The following is a 14131-nucleotide window of genomic DNA, read 5'->3' as shown; positions in this document are numbered from 1 at the left end:
CCTATTGTTGCAAATCTTTGTCCTCTGTGTGGTTTACTATTTTGGAAATTAAAACAAAATCTATGGGAGACAGGTCTGGAGAGCACATAGGATGAGACAACACAGTGATTTTGCTTTTTGTGCGATAGTCACACAACAACAGGGATGAATGTGTGGGTGTGTTATTGTGATGTAAGAGCCATGAATTGTCTGACCACATTTCAGCCCCCTGGGATTAGAATAGGCCAGAGATATCCCTGCCTGTCATAAGAGGTGACTAAAAGGAGTCTCTCACCTTCCGGTGTTTATGGGATGGTCTCCTGTAGGGTTTGACCTCTGTTTTTGAAAATTTTCCCAAAGAGCGTGCCAACTGGGGAAGGGCACCTTACATGGTGCATTGTGTCCATCATGCATTGAGATCTTTAGCCCACATTCACGTCGTGGCATTGCAATCCCACTCATCTTCCATCTCGTGGGGGAGGACACCTTCCTGGGTACGTTTTCCTCCACCCACTATGCAGTGTCGTTTTCTGCGCCAATGATTTTGGAATTCTTGGCACCTCATATCCATCACAGTAGCCAGTCTATTTTGGTGGGACCGCCATGTACCCTGTTGGTTGTAGCCCCTGACTACACAGGCATCGCTCTGCTGATGACTGCACCTTTAACTGCCCACATATGCTAAGAAGTAGATGCCCGTCACTCTGGAGCGTCGGGAGTGGGTGGCATCTGGGCGGATGACGCGCGAAAAGTGTACCATGTCATCACTTGCTGGTGATCAAATACCAGCGGTCTCTAAGTGTTCCAAGTCTCAGTACAATGCAAGGAAATATGATCCTAAATCATTCCTCTGCCTGGCCACACCATGGGAGGAATGCTAAGCTAAAAATGGCACTGAACCTTATTTGCCCCGGTACCACATATGTACAAGAGCTGATGCGGACTCCTTTGTCTTGATGATGCCTCAGTTTTTTGTAGAGCATTTAGAGGACAAGTACGGGGAGGTGGAGGGCTTGTCCATACTGTGGTCAGGGTCAGTCTTGATAAAAACAGCATCCTCTGCCCAGTCATGGGCATTCCTTGTTTGTGACAAACTGGGGGATGTTTCCGTAACCATCACGCACCATAAGACCTCAAATATGGCCCTTCTTTTGCTGTCTGACAGCGGGATATGCACAAACTTAAAGCAACGAGGAGTTCGTTTCATCTGGCGTATCCATTGGGGTCTGAGGGATAATCAGGTTGCCACCAGTCCCTTCATCTTGGCCTTCAAGGATGACACAATAACCGAGAAGATCAAGGTGATGGTCTACTTCTGTGATGTCAAGCCATATATCCCTCCCCCAATGCGGTGCTTTAAGTGCTGGAAGTTCGGCCGTATGTCTTCCCGCTGTACTTCCACCATCATCTGTCGAGATTGTGGATGTCCATCCTACCCCAATACTCCATGTGTCTCCCCTCCCATCAGTGTCAACTGCTGAGAACATCATTACCCTTGCTCACCAGACTGCAGGATTTTACAGTAAGAAAGGAAAATCATGGAATAAAAGACCCTGGACTGACTTTTTGGGTACCAGACCCTAACAGGTGTCCCTGGAATTAACATCAATGGTGGGCTCTCTACCAACACAGAGGCGATTGCTGAGCACTTTGCTCGAGCCTCTGTGTCAGAGAACTACCCCCGAGCCTTTCACATCCTCAAATAGCGGATCAAAGGAAAGTCCTCTCGTCCATACATGCCACAGTAAACCCTATAACACCCCCTTTACAGAGTGGGAGCTCCTCATCCCTTGCACATTGCCCCGACACAGCTCCTGGGTCAGATTGGATCGGATCCACAGTCAGATGATTAAACATCTCTCGTCTGATTACAAGCGATATCTCCTCGTCATCTTCAGCCGGTTCTGGTGTGATGGTTTCTTTCCATCGCAATGGCGAGAGAGCACCATAATTCTGGTGCTAAAACCCAGTAAAAATCAGCTTGATGTGGATAGCTATTGGCCCATCAGTCTCACCAATGTTAGCTGTAAGCTGCTGGAACGTATGGTGTGTCGGCAGTTGGATTGGGTCCTGGAGTCACGTGGCGTGCTGGCTCCATGTCAGGGCGGCTTCTGCCAGGCTCGCTCTACTACTGATAATCTTGTGTCCCTCGAGTCTGCCATCCGAACAGCCTTTTCCAGACACCAACATCTGGTTGCCGTCTTTTTTTCCTTGTGTAAAGTATACGACACAACTTGGCAACATCATATCCTTGCCACATTGTATGAGTGGTATCTCCTGGGCCCGCTTCCGATTTTTATCCAAACCTTCCTGTCGCTCTGTACTTCCTGTTCCCAAGTTTGTGCCTCCCATAGTTCCCCCTGTATTCAGGAGAATGGAGTTCTGCAAGGCTCCTTATTGAGTGTATCTCAGTGGCCATTTACGGCCTAGCTGTAGGGCTGTCGTCCCCTTCTCTGTATTCCGATGACTTCTGCATTTCGTATTGTTCCTCCAGTACTGATGTTGCTGAGCGGCGTCTACAGGGAGCCAGCCATTCACAAGATGCAGTCCCACTCACTGTACTTGAGACATACTGGTTTTTAGGGCTGGTTTTCTGATTACCGATTGACCTGTCTACTTCACCTTTGTCAGCTTAAGCGGAAGTGCTGGCAGCAACTCGAGGCCATTGGCTGTCTGAGCAACACCATCTAGGGTGCAGATCACTCTATGCTGCTGCAGCTCTATAGAGCCCTTGTTCAATCTTGCCTTGACTATGGGAGTCTGGTTTACGGTTCGGCAGCGCCCTCAGTGTTGTGTTTACTCGACCCAGTGCATCACTGTGGCATTTGCCTAGTGACAGGAGCTCTTAGAGTGAGTCTGGTGACCAGTGTTCTGGTGGACGCCAGAGTCCCTCAATTGCAGCTCTGACGTTCACAACTGCTCGCCAGTTCTGTTGCCCACATTCATAGTTCTCCTGAGCATCAGAATTACCATCTCCTTTTCCTATCTACGGCAGTTCATCTCCCATATTGGCAGCCCAGGTCAGGGCTCACGATTGCGGTTCGGATGCAATCCCTTCTCTCCAAACTGGAGTCCTTCTCTTTAGCACTTCCACTTGAGGTCCATTCACGTACACCTCCATGGTGTGCAGCTTGGTCAAAGCTTCGTCTGGACCTTCTGCATGGCCCAAGGACTCTGCTAACCCTGCCGCTCTCCGTTGTCATTTCCTCTCGATTCTTGAATGTTCCGGGGCTCTGAATTTATTTACACTTACGGCTGAATGGCTGATGGTAATGTTGGCTTCGCCTATATCCACAGAGACCATATTGAACAGCATTCCTTGACCGCTGGCTGCAATGTATTCACTGCAGAGTGTGTGGCCATACCTCATGTACTTCAGTACATCTGTTCCTGTTCTGGTGAGCCGTTTTTTCTCTGTTCTGACTCTCGGAGCAGCTTAGAAGCTACCAACCAGTGCTACCCTCGCCATCTTTGGTTGCAAACGTCCAGGAGCCCATCTCTGCCCTGGAACGGTCCACTCATTCAGTAATGTTTGTGTGGACCCCAGGACATGTCGGAATCCGAGACAACGAACTTGCTAACAGGCCGGCCAAGCAAGCTATGCGGAAATCGCTCCTGGAGATGGGCATCTCTGAAACTAACCTGCATTCTGTTTTAAGCCACATGGTTTTTCGGCTTTGAGAGAGGGAGTTGCATAACAGTATGCACAACAAACTGTGTGTTATTAAGAAGACTGCGAATGTGTGGGAGTCTTCCCTGCGGGCTTCTCACAGGGAATCAGTTGTCCTTTGTTGGCTTCACATTGGCCGTATGTGGCTCACACATGGTTACCTTCTCCATTGCGAGGACCCACCTCAGTGTTGCTGCGGTTCCCAAATGACTGTGATCCTCCTCTTGCTGGACTGCCCACTTTTGTGCCAGTCTGCGGCAGACTTTTAACTTTCCCCGTACCCTACCTTCGGTGTTGGGCAACAATGCCTCAACAGCAGCTTTAGTCTTCCCTTATTCGTGAGGGTGTGTTTTATCATTTGATCTGAGTTTTAGCGCATGTCCTTTGTCCCTCTGTGTCCTCCACCCTAGGACCTTTAGGGTGGAGATTTTAATATGTTGCAGAGTGGCTGGCTTCTCCTTTTTTATTCTCATGGTCCGCCGGCCATGGTAATCTGTCTTCTTGTTTTTAATCTTTTCTCTCTGTCTCTTGCATCCGTCTGTAGTTTTCTTGTCCTGTTTTGTCCTTTGTAGTGTTCGTTGTCCTTCTGTCATTCTTCTGGTTCTTCCTTTCCCCTGTTATTGTGCAATACATCTTCTTTTTTTTCTTCTTTCCTTTGGGTAATTGTTCTACTGGGAACAAGCGACAGATGACCTTGCAGTTTGGTCTCCCCCCCCCCCCCCCCCCCCCTTTTAAACCAACCGACCAAGTTCAGGCCATATCCTTCTCACAGTTCCCTGCAGGTGTCGCAACACATCCCTACAGTATCATTGATTAACGGTTTGTCCCTGCGTCATGAATTCATGACGATGTTCCTGACATTAGTGTCATCAGTAGATGTCGAAGGGCGTCCTGAATGAGGGACATCTTTGATTTCCATCTGGCCATTTTTAAACAGTGTGAATCATTTGTAAACTGAGTACGCCTTAAGCGCTTATACCGTAGGCTTCCTGCATCATTTAGTGTGTGTCTGTAAGTGTTTTCTCGAGTTTCACACAAAATTTAATGCATACATCTTGTTCCTCTGCCTCTGCCATATCAAAATTTGCAAACTGTGACACCTTTTAATCAATACATCATTGAACAATAGCTAACAGCCATACAACAACGAAACTTCTGGCACTTACTCATTAAACACAGACGTGTGCAGGGCTCGAAACCACATTTCAGTCCAACACACCATTGGCACAAAATTACGAATGGTCTGCAATTTTTGAACAGATCTCGTACAAGTAAATAAGGATTAAATTGCAGCTACAAGATTTGACTTCTTATAAAACTAGTAAGAAAGTTTAGAGAAGTGGTGTTTGTCATAGGCTGCAAAATGATCCTACAGCCACCCACGTATGTCTTGCATAAGAACAGTGAAGAAAAGATATGAAAAATGAGGTTTCAGAAGGAAACATATAGAGAACCATTTTTTCCTAACAGCACTTGTAAGTGGGACAGAAAAGGGAATGACTAGCAGTAGTAAAAGCAGTGCATCTCCATGTGCTGTTACAAGATTGGTGTCCAGTAGTGTGAAGAGAATTGAAGAGAATCAGTAAGTAAGGTCTCCACATCAGTTAGGGAAGTTCTTCTAAACAGTGATTTACGATTGGGAGTGTCAGAACATCGTTAAATTCCCCCATAGTAATGATATGCCAGAGCTGTCACATGCAGTCATTGATTATGTAAATGACATTCACAGGATGTTAAAAATTAAGTTCTTTCGAAGGCCATCTTTGCTAAATGAGCTCTCCATATTGAAACAGAACATATGTAAAGAAAGAGAAGATAGCTTACAGAAAGTAAAAACAGCAACCAACCTCTGTTAATAATGCTATTTATTATGTACAAATAGTGTTATAAACAGTTAAGAACTGACTGGTTAATCATCAGATTGGTATGCACATTCATAATAAAATTAATTAAAACCACACACACACACACACACACACACACACACACACACACACACACCACACGACACAGAGCCAAAGTAATTGCCTGTTGGAGAAGTTACAACATGTATAGTAATGTTACAGTAGGAGGTTAACAATGCATAAAAGTTTCACTATAAGCAATACATACTGCATGAAACTTATTTGTAACTAAATTGAAAATAAAAAATTGTTATTTATCATAATGGTATAACGAAATTTTACAATTGTGGATACGTAAATATTATGAGAGTTAGACCCAAATACCATTGTGACAGCTTACTGCCAGTGTGAATTAGTATTATGACAAATAGATTAAACCAATTAAATGTCTGTTCTATTTTAGTGTGGCATTTGATTTTTGGTTAGGCTCTGAATGTTTCAGTTGTAGGACAGAAAGCAGGTGGATGAAATTCTGTCAGAAGGCAAAACTGACTGATTCAATGTGTCCACTGACAAGTATGAAGTGGTGCTTTTTTAAAATGATCGTTTTATATGGGATATACACCTATCTCATCAAGCAGATATATAAAGCTATCTTTTTCAGTAGGATGCAATAGTTGAATTGGTGTCCAATATGTTTTACTATGCTCAAACAACCCTGTCTCAACAAATAATCACAATAATAATTAAAGAATATAAATTCAAGTTTTCATGGTGTTTCTGTCTGAAGTAATTTGTGCAGTTAGTCGTGGGCACATTGGTTGTAGATTGCTGTGCCTAAGTTGACTTTTGCAATAAAGAGTAGTTATAAAATCATACTCGTCTTAATTCTTGATGTTGTAGATAATGGCTCAGCTTGTTGTTTCGTAAGTTTACAGGGTATGTTCTCTGAAGAGGCCAAGGTCTTGACATGTTTAATGAACAGAATTTTTCTCTGATAGTCTTGATTCAGAATAGAAGCTTTTGAAATGTGGTGCTACAGAAGAATGCTGAAGATTAGATGGGCAGATCACATAACTAATGAGGAAGTATTGAATAGGATTGGGGAGAAGAGAAGTTTGTGGCACAACTTGACCAGAAGAAGCGGTTGGTAGGACATGTTCTGAGGCATCAAGGGATCACCAATTTAGTATTGGAGGGCAGCGAGGAGGGTAAAAATCGTAGAGGGAGACCAAGAGATGAATACACTAAACAGATTCAGAAGGATGTAGGTTGCAGTAGGTACAGGGAGATGAAGGATAGAGTAGCATGGAGAGCTGCATCAAACCAGTCTCAGGACTGAAGACCACAACAAAAACAACAACAACAGTCTTGATTCTTTGTAATGCATTCATGGAACAGTCATGTCAATAATCAGGTTCTGTTCTCTTGTGTATAATGCAGTTGGATGATCTTTTAAATGAAACACTTTTTTGAGAATCAGTTTTATGTATTTCACCGTAACAAAAATCTAAACAGTCTAGAATATATAAATGTGTGCCATATATCATTGAAACTTTACAGTTGAGAAAAGTTACTGATTTGCTTCTCCCATGCCTGTTCTCTGTGAATCCATCTCACTGATACTTCCTCCACAACTCTTTCCAGAACAAATAAATTTAACAAACATGTTATGGTTCAGTAGTACAGAGAGTTTCACAAATGTCAATGCAGGCAACTGCAATATATTTTCTGTAGGTAATATTATTTGATATACAAACATTTTGTGTAAAGAATGTATGATTTCATAACCATAAATATAATTTTTACAGCAGATTTTTAATAATACATGTTTTGCAAGAAGTAGGTTTATTTGCCGATAACTAGTAAAAGTAACAAATCTGATTTCGTGGGATAGTGTTTTCAGGTATAAAGTGAAAATATAAAGAAACTGATTTTTAAAATGTGATGGAAGAAATATAACATGATAAATGAAATTTAAATTGATGGTCAGCCATATATAACAGCCCTGAACACTTCCTTTTAGAACACAAGGTATGCAAATTTCAAAGAAACACTAGAAAAAGAATTATATTGAAAGATCGATTTGTTGACACAACTGTTTCGTCATCTACTACTGAGCAGATGTCACAAAGCTATAGACTCGTTTCAATGCCTGTTACGGGTTTTATGCATTACAAATGTGGCTTTTGATATTTAACTGATGGCATTGACACATTCCTTGCTTTCAGTCTCAAACCTTCTCCCGGTGTGACCAGTGTAGTATATACACTCCTGGAAATGGAAAAAAGAACACATTGACACCGGTGTGTCAGACCCACCATACTTGCTCCGGACACTGCGAGAGGGCTGTACAAGCAATGATCACACGCACGGCACAGCGGACACACCAGGAACCGCGGTGTTGGCCGTCGAATGGCGCTAGCTGCGCAGCATTTGTGCACCGCCGCCGTCAGTATCAGCCAGTTTGCCGTGGCATACGGAGCTCCATCGCAGTCTTTAACACTGGTAGCATGCCGCGACAGGGTGGACGTGAACCGTATGTGCAGTTGACAGACTTTGAGCAAGGGCGTATAGTGGGCATGCGGGAGGCCGGGTGGACGTACCGCCGAATTGCTCAACATGTGGGGCGTGAGGTTTCCACAGTACATCGATGTTATCGCCAGTGGTCGGCGGAAGGTGCACGTGCCCGTCGACCTGGGACCGGACCAACGCGACGCACGGATGCACGCCAAGACCGTAGGATCCTACGCAGTGCCGTAGGGGACCGCACCGCCACTTTCCAGCAAATTAGGGACACTGTTGCTCCTGGGGTATCGGCGAGGACCATTCGCAACCGTCTCCATGAAGCTGGGCTACGGTCCCGCACACCGTTAGGCCGTCTTCCGCTCACGCCCCAACATCGTGCAGCCCGCCTCCAGTGCCGTCGCGACAGGCGTGAATGGAGGGACGAATGGAGACGTGTCATCTTCAGCGATGAGAGTCGCTTCTGCCTTGGTGCCAGTGATGGTCGTATGCGTGTTTGGCGCCGTGCAGGTGAGCGCTACAATCAGGACTCCAAACGACCGAGGCACACAGGGCCAACACCCGGCATCATGGTGTGGGGAGCGATCTCCTACACTGGCCGTACACCACTGGTGATCGTCGAGGGGACACTGAATAGTGCACGGTACATCCAAACTGTCATCGAACCCATCATTCTACCATTCCTAGACCGGCAAGGGAACTTGCTGTTCCAACAGGACAATGCACGTCCGCATGTATCCCGTGCCACCCAATGTGCTCTAGAAGGTGTAAGTCAACTACCCTGGCCAGCAAGATCTCCGGATCTGTCCCCCATTGAGCATGTTTGGGACTGGATGAAGCGTCGTCTCACACGGTCTGCACGTCCAGCACGAACGCTGGTCCAACTGAGGCGCCAGGTGGAAATGGCATGGCAAGCCGTTCCACAGGACTACATCCAGCATCTCTACGATCGTCTCCATGGGAGAATAGCAGCCTGCATTGCTGCGAAAGGTGGATATACACTGTACTAGTGCCGACATTGTGCATGCTCTGTTGCCTGTGTCTATGTGCCTGTGGTTCTGTCAGTGTGATCATGTGATGTATCTGACCCCAGGAATGTGTCAATAAAGTTTCCCCTTCCTGGGACAAAGAATTCACGGTGTTCTTATTTCAATTTCCAGGAGTGTATTAACATTGCATTTGGAATTTTTATTAGCAATGTTTGGCTGAATATCTGTTTGTTTTGAGTCGTTACAGTTTCTTCCATTACATAGTTTTAATAGTTCAAATATGAAAATTTGTCATTAATGTAAAAAAAGTGATGTTTAATGTATATCTAAATTATAAATAATTAATTCATCATTTTCAATGCAACCTTCAGAAACAGTGAAATATAATAATAAAAGTAAGTTGTTGAAAACACATTTTTCCTGTCTCTATGTATCTGTCTTCTTTTTCTAATGTTGAAAATAATCACTGTCCTCAGCAGTAACCATGGTGAACAAACAGTAGCTACTGATAGGGCAAAGAAAAAATCTTAAGAAGTGGATATAAAACAGTTTTCCATCGTGAACAAAATTACGGAACAGAACAAAAAGTATGAATTGCACTTTGGTAGTCATAGATTTCCAAGCAGCATTGAGTTCAGTGGCTACCAAATCTGAAGTACCAGCCCTTGGAAAACAAAGCATTGATTCAGCCTATGTAAGTGCACTGAAGAGTGGTTGTGTCAGCCTCACAGTTTCCCTCAAACTGATCATGATAGACAGAACTAAAGAGTCAGACAAAACTGGATATTAATAAAACTATTCTCAGTCCTCCCAGAAAAGTTTTTCACATTGCCAAATCGCCAAACAGAGAAAATAAGTGCATTAAACCTGTAACTCAGGTGATAATCACACAGTGTGGCCTCACAGAAGAGGGAATTGTCTTTTGTACACAGAAGTAATCAGTGAACTGATGTACAATGTTAGATTAGACCTGATAAAGTAAGGTACCTATTTCCAATGTTTCATTTGGATCTGGACACTAGACCAGTATTGGTTAAGTTTTTCTGATTTTCCATTTTTCAGTGTCAATTTACCTTTTTAAGAACTGTGGGTTAGTGACTATAATCTGTTTAAAATTACTTCAGGGTTAGGAACTTTTTGGAGGTAGTAAGGGGGAGCCCACAAGGAAGGCACAGACTGTATTCCGCCAATTCTGCAATACCTGTAACAACAGGAAGCATGCAGAGTTGTCAGACCTTCACCCCAGGACCAAAACAATTTCCCATTTCCATTGTTTGAATTTCAGGCAGTTTGCAGTTGTGTGTGATCATTGCAAACTGTGATTTTGTTTGTTGTGATTTTTACTGTTGCCGTAGTTATTATTGCATTTGTTGTTACTTTTATTTGTTGTGTGGTATTGAACAGTGTTTCACAAAGAAAATCATCAAAAGTTGAGTGGAAAAGTTCCACCTCAATCTCTCAGCTAGGGTATTGGCATACAAGGTTAGTCAAGATAAATGGTTTGTGTTACTTGCCTATTTTCAGTCTGAATAACTTAATGGTGATCTCTGCTCTCTCAGAGTAATGTAACTGATTGAAATGCTGCATCTCTGATCGTAAACAAGAACGGTGTTGAGAAGGTTGGCAAGAAAATGTTAAAGAAAGAAAAGCAAAGTGGAAAAACATCGGAGGTTAAAATTCTTGAGGAAAAAACATGGTATGGATAAGTGGATTATGAATATAGTTTCATTTGCTGAGAAAGGAAAATTCAGCACTTGGAAGTTATTGGTCACCCTTAAGGAATCAGGTCTTCTTCATGGCTGTCACATACAGTATTACACAACCTAGGATGTTACTATGTACATTTCTGTAACTGTAAGCTGTTGATGAATAGGGAGGATTTAGCTGCATGGCAATGTCAATTTGTGAGGCAGATCCTTGGCATCAATATCGATGAAGTGGTGTGGCTTGATGAGATGTGGGTCAGTTAAGGTCACCTTATGAAGCAGGGCTCGCCAGTTGACATAAGTAAGGGAACATTGGCAATTCCTTCTGACAGTGGGGACAAACTTACTCTTTGTCATTCAGGAACCTCAGAAGATTTTCTCTTGAATGGTTATGTGCTTCTAAAGTCGAGCAGACACGAGATGATCCTGACGAAATAACCTAATACTGTTAATAATGTTGTTCATAGAATCACTAATGCATAATCTCAGAATACTGTGAACAGTTGTTCTAGATAATGCTCCTTACCATTCAGGTGTAGTTTACAATACATCTACCATGACAAAGAGAAAGAAAGGAATGTCTGATTGGCTTCAATTTCATAATGTTGATTTAAGTGACAGATAACCCTACAAAGGTGATGCTTATGGAATGAATAGCCCTACAAAAAACACAGTTCCCCATATACGAGCTGGTGAAGACACATGAGTATACAATCATTAGGCTACCACTTTGTTGCTACCATTTCAACCCAATGGAGTTAATATGGGCCCAAATTAAGAGGTACAGAACCAGGAGTAATAATAAATTTGCGCCTGCTGCAGTCTGAAAGGCCACAGGAGTATCAGTTTTAGAATGTCATACCTGAAGACTGGAAGAAGACCAACATACATACTTAGACCTTCAGTGAAGGGGAAGACTATTTCATTTAATAATGTCTGTACAGGACAGTGTTACTTACAGGATCTGTGAGTGCAAGAGTGAATTGAGTGGAATTTCTACCTTATCACAAAAGAAATCAAATATATATAGCATATTCAGCTTGAAAAGCACAATTTACAGCAGTAAGTAGCTACATAACAAAATTATTTTTTAGTGAGTTTTGACGTTTTAATAAGAAGGCCTTATCAGCAACCAACTCCAAATGAAGTTCATATCAGTTATATAGTCGGTATCCCACAAAATAAATATTGCCATTTACAGTATAATTGCTGCAATACTGAAGTAATGCTTTTTTGTATCACTTTTTTTAATCTTTCTGCAAATACTTGTTGGCCTATTTAAAGTATGTTTTCTCACCATGATAGACATGCACACATATTATATTTTATTATGTTAGACATAAGTAGGTGGATCAGAAAAATTTATAACATATTCATTATAAATGTAGCATTCCATATCTCATAATGAAACCATACGGCTGACCACTTAGTACTTGATGCACAAGGGACCATTGTGCATCATATGTAACTGAAACTGTCTCATGTTAGAATACTCTGACAGAGTTATGATTTGGAGTTGATGAAAATTTGACATATTTCTAAGATTTCATTCATTTCATCTGTTCACTTAACATCAATAACCAAAAAGTTCCCCATGTATAGAAAAATCAGTAACATCAGAAAATGCATTATTGTGAACTGTCCATATATTAACTTAATAATTTGCTGCCTCAAATAAAGTGAAAACGTAGCACAGCCCTTCGAGAACATGTCGAGGTGGGATCCTTATTTATAGAGTAGTTTGAGAGATTCAGCAAGTCGAATCAAGTGTAAGATTATTTGAGAGTTCAGTGTGGGATGTGGTAACTCTGCTCTGCGACTCCACAATCTTCTGCTCAACTGTCAGTTCTAAAGTGATTTTGAACGACCATAGTACTTTGTGTATACCTGTATAAGTTACCACTTCAGAAACATTAAGAGAGATAATTAAAAGTGTTTGTAATTCTTCCTACAATAGAGTAAATGAGCCATTGCATTTTCACACTTCTTGTAAATGGTCATTAACAGACTATTGTATTCCCAGTTTAGACTTATACCAATAAGGCATAAATTTTAATGTGAAAACTTTTCAAACAAGGAGTTTCTCAACAGTCAGTGAAAAGGTGAGTGCTGTGAATCACTAAGAGAGGCTAAAAAACAAAGAAATGAATCTGAAAATAGGTTAGAGTTGATGATCTAGTTAGTACTGTAATGAAAATTGGATGGTAGGGGGTACGACATGGACAGAAGAAGGTAGACATGAAGGTAGGCAGGCCACAAAAGTTACCTGTTGCATTTCATAAGAAAAGAAAATGAAAAACTTGAAAGAGGTAGATGACATTGAAAAATACACAGGAAGAAAGTAAAAGTGTAAACCTGATGACTCTAATGCATGGAAAAGTCTAGGTGTGGCTTTGATTCAGCAGTAGAAGTCAAGTGACTGCTGCTGCTGGCGATGGTGGTAGTGAATGTTTATGAGCTTTGAATTACTGTGTAGCTGCATCTGTACATAAACTGAGAAATTATTAAGCTGTGGGTCTCTGATGTCACATGGAAACCACATAATTTCAGTTTTCATGAACTTCTAGGGCTTCTGTCTCTTCACTCACAATTTTCTGCATCTTTTGAACTATGCGTGTGTCCAGCATTTTATTATTTACTATTCTGACACGTGCTTCTAAAGTAGCTCATTCACTTGATGAAGACTTATTGTTTGTACTGTTTTCTGCATCCTCAGGATAATTATATATATTAAAGGACATATTATCGATATGTCTACCACAGAAACAGTGACTGTAAGGATGTATCAAGCAACAAAATATGCAAGACTCTCGATGTTCTGGCCATTCCACGCATACATGAGTACTGGATTAGTAGAAGTGCCACATTATTGTGAGTGTCTGTAATTTAGTTTAAACACAAAGGAAGTGTCCTTTATTAAGTCCCAAGATACATTAACTTTCATAGAAGACTTACTTTGTGACCGTGTACATATAAGTAGTATCATTTACTATGAAACATGTCCCAAATTTTTAGTTGTCACAATAATGATAAACGATGTGAGCACACTGCTGCTTTACAAGCATTACACCAGTACTGCATGTATCTGGTTGTTGCATAATGTTCTTCAGGAAGATGTCTGTAGCTTTGGCACCAGCAACATGAGAAATCTTCATGTTCTCTCCTCATATGCCCTTTTCTTCTTATTTCATCAAACCTGTTCTACACACTTTTATTTCCTTACCCTGTAACATTTGGTGTATCTCACAGTTTTCCTCATTCAGCCATTTAGCAAAATATTCATAAATGTCTCATCCTCCTGGAGCTTATAGAATGTTTAACATTGTACTTGACAAACAACATTGCTGTGTCCATTACTTCTGCTTGACCAACTAGATACCAGTGGTGGGCCATGTTACTGAGAGACCTGAGTACTGA

At 42.0% G+C, this 14131-nt stretch overlaps 2 protein-coding genes across 7 annotated transcripts in view; both read left to right on the top strand.

Annotated features, from left to right (window-relative positions):
* Positions 1-14131, top strand: part of LOC126212861 (zinc finger protein 83-like) — a 1762073-nt gene that overhangs the window by 138325 nt on the left and 1609617 nt on the right. The gene's annotated exons all lie outside the window — the stretch shown is intronic.
* Positions 1-14131, top strand: part of LOC126212867 (zinc finger protein 726-like) — a 196359-nt gene that overhangs the window by 137667 nt on the left and 44561 nt on the right. The window lies entirely within an intron of this gene.

This window comes from Schistocerca nitens, chromosome 11 (assembly GCF_023898315.1).
Source record: "Schistocerca nitens isolate TAMUIC-IGC-003100 chromosome 11, iqSchNite1.1, whole genome shotgun sequence".
Classification (NCBI taxonomy): Eukaryota; Metazoa; Arthropoda; class Insecta; order Orthoptera; family Acrididae; genus Schistocerca; species Schistocerca nitens.
Note: the sequence above shows the minus strand (reverse complement) of the source record. Positions and strands in the feature narration are given on the sequence as shown.